The sequence below is a fragment of the Lissotriton helveticus genome, chromosome 7 (assembly GCF_964261635.1).
Source record: "Lissotriton helveticus chromosome 7, aLisHel1.1, whole genome shotgun sequence".
Taxonomy (NCBI): domain Eukaryota; kingdom Metazoa; phylum Chordata; class Amphibia; order Caudata; family Salamandridae; genus Lissotriton; species Lissotriton helveticus.
In genome coordinates this window covers 272,507,923-272,511,072 of record NC_136068.1, presented here as the reverse complement: position 1 = coordinate 272,511,072, position 3,150 = coordinate 272,507,923, and the positions used below count along the sequence as shown (strand labels likewise).

At 59.4% G+C, this 3,150-nt stretch overlaps 1 non-coding gene across 1 annotated transcript; it reads left to right on the top strand.

Annotated features, from left to right (window-relative positions):
• Nucleotides 1-732: 732 nt before the first annotated feature.
• On the top strand, nucleotides 733-840 carry LOC144771217 (U6 spliceosomal RNA). Its single transcript, XR_013599172.1, has one exon. It is a non-coding gene; the product is annotated as a U6 spliceosomal RNA (small nuclear RNA).
• Nucleotides 841-3,150: the final 2,310 nt, after the last annotated feature.

Sequence of the window (3,150 nt, the reverse complement as noted above, 5' to 3'; positions counted from 1 at the left end):
GATGTCCTGTTCCTTGGTCTCCTGGCCTGCCGGGCTTGCCGGGAGCCGCGTTGGGGGCGGCCGGTCCTTTGTGGCTGGGGCGCCGCTCCTCCCGGGTTGAAGGCTGCGTCTTCCTGTGGCTGGGCCGGTCAGGGAGACGCACTGCTGCTGATTTGGGCTCTCCTCCCTGGACGCTGCGTGGACGCTTGGGGTTGCCGGTTGCTCCCGGTTTTGCCTCTGTTGCCTCGGCGCTCATTCTTGTAAGGCGTCTGGGCTGCTGATTGGGGGGTCTGTCTTTGTGTGTTGGTGTTGACTACCCCTGTGGTAAGTACCGCATAGCGGTTTCTTCTTTCTCTTCCATACGATACCAACAGTGCGGGGAGCCTGGACATTCTTTCTCCCTCGGAAACCTGGTCTGGTGGATTGGTTTCCTGCTCCTTCCACTTGCTCCTCCCGGCGCTGGTATCCTGGTAAGCACCTGGGCTGATTCTTGGGGGCAGTGGGCTTGTGGTGCGCCCTTCCTGCCCCCTTGGTGAGTACCGCGTAGCGGTCCCTTTTTCTGCATAAACGTGGGCCTGTGTTTGACCTCAGTGGTTCGGCTTCCGGCTTCTGTGTTAGTTCACATGGGTTTCCTTGTGTATGGGCGCTGGCCATGGGAAGGGATGGTGGTGGATGCACTTTCTGTTGCCTGCTGCATTGTATGGACAAGGGTGAGACGGGTGGCTGCTCATCTGCCTCTTTGCGCTATGTTCAGTGCTCGCTTCAGCAGCATATACTCTGCAATTTGGTGCGCTACAGAGATGATTGGCATGGCCCCTGCACGAGAATGACACGCAAATTCGTGTAGTGTTCCATTTTCTCAGCCCTTCATCCAACAGGGGTCGATTACATGGGTGCCGTTGAGTTGGGTAACAAATTAATATCTGTTATTCAGTGCCATGTTGCCTCCGGGTGGAGTGTCCTTGCACTTTGCTGTTCCGTATGTTATGCTCCTGGGTTCTCTGTGTGTGCCTTTCCCCGTTGTGCTTGGTTTCTTGGCCTTTTCTTCCCTTGCTGAGTCCCTGTAGCCTGATGGTTGTGGTCATATACTCTTTTTCAGTTGTCTGTGCTTCACTCTCGTGCCGACCGCTGTGTGTCCTTCTATGCTGCGTGTTGTCTGCTGTTGCACTTTGGATGGGCTTGGTGCTGGGGGGGGGGGGGCGGCATTGCTCACACCACCTCCTGGTTGGGTGTTCACTTGCGGCCTGGCTGGTCTTCCCTGTTGCTTTGGTTGCTTCCTCCCTGTGCGCCGGACCCTGGGTGAGGTCGGGGTTTGGTCCCGGGGCCTCCTCCTTGCACTGCTTGTGCTCTGCTCTGGCGCTGGGTTCGGCTGGTCTCCTCCCTTGCCTTGTGGTTTCCTTGCTTCTTCCGGTCCTGTTGTTTCCCGTTGTCCTCCGGTCTCTCAGGGTGTTGGTGGGTTCCTGCTGGGGCTTCTCTTGCTGGCTCCTGTTCCTGCGTGCCGGCCCTGTGTGCTTGGCTGGTTGCTTGCGGTCCTTTTGCTGCCTTGGTCCGGGGCCCTTGGTATCTCCGGCCTGGTTCTCTGCCTCCCCTGCTCTGGCTGCGTCATTGGCTCCCCTGCCTTCATGTCCTGTCTTGGGCTGTGGCTCCCCTGCTGCCCTTTGTTTGGGGCTGTTCTGCCGGGGGCAGGGGTCCTTCGGGTCTTCCCCTGGGGGTTGTGTGTTCCTTGGCCGTGTAGCTTTTTGCTTGCTCAGCACTTCTTGCTGGTTGGCATCTGGGCTAGGGGCTCGGTCCCTGTGGGTCTGCTGTGGCCTGTCCCCTTGGTGCCTGCCGCCTGGCTGTTTCCTACCTGTGCTGGCCTGCGATCTTGGTTTCTGTTGCGCCTGGGGTTTGGCCGGGTTTGCTTTGGTTCCTCCCTGGGGTGGTGTCTGCTTGCTGGGGCATGGCTCACTTTGGGCGGTCTCTCCAGGGGTTTGTTGGCTTCTTCTTGGGCCTCTTTGCTCTGTCCTTGGGGCCTCCGGCCATCCTGCAGGCTTCTGTTGTCCCTGGTCGGCTCTGGTGGGTGCCTGGTTTGGGGTGCGCCTGGGTTTTCCCGTTGCTGTTGCCTGTTCTGTTGGCCTCTTGTTGCTTGTCACTGGTGCAGTGAGCTTCTTGGTCTTCCGTTGGCTGCCTGCGGCCCTTCTGCCCCTTGGTTCCTGCCCTTCTGTGGGTTCGGGGCGGGTGTGTACATGTCTGGGTGCCTGCCTGCGGTTTTCGCTGTTGGGCGCTTCTTACTCTCTTTCGGGTGCTTTTGCCTGCCCCGTTCTCGGGGTGTATGACTTCTGTTGGGGTCTCCCCCTTGTTTTCTGGAGGTGGGGGGGGCTGTTGTGCCCTTCCTCTGTCCTGGTGGGCCTTGGCCTTGTTGTGTTGTTGGCTCCTGTGCCTTCGCGCCTGCCGCTCTGTTTCCCTCCGGTGGTGGCTGGGATCCGTTGGTCTTCCTTGCCATCTGCCTTGGGTAGCCTCTTGCTCTTCGGGTGCACGGCTGTTGTGCCCTGCCCTGTTAGCTGTGCCATTTCCCTTCTTGTGTGAGTTGGGTGTCTGCCTCCCCTGGTGTGCGGGCTGTTTTTCTGCTTCCCGCCCCTCTCGCTGCGCTTTGGGTTGCGGTAGGCTTTGCTTCGTATCTGGGGCTTTTGGGGCCTGTCGTTGTCCCTTTGCTCCTGCACGGGCTGATTTCGTCCTGTGGCCCTTGCTCTCTTGTTGGCACTGGGGTGTGCCTTCTCCCCTTGTTTGAGTCGGTTCCCGCTCCCTTGTTGAGTGGTGCACCTTTGGCTTCTTCGGGCTCCTCTCCTTTGCTTTCAGGGCCTGGGTTGTTCTGGTGTGCTCTGGGGGCCTAGGCTCTGCCTCTGTTTGTTTTGCCTCTGCGGTACCTGTTTTGGCCTCCCGTTCGCTTGTGCGTTTGGGTCGCTGGTGCGCCTCTCGGCTTGGTTGTGTTGGGCTTTGTGCTGTTGGGCCCTTGTTTGCTTGGGGTCCTTGTATGGCCCCTGCTTGAGTCCTTTCCTGGCCGCTCGTTCTCTTGGTCTTTGTCGCAGTCCTGGACTGGTCTTCTGTCCTCTCCGGTGCCGCTCCCTTCGGCTGGCTGTGGCGCTGGGTCCGTTGTGTGGGCTCTGGGCTTCCTACCTCTGCTTCTCCTTCATC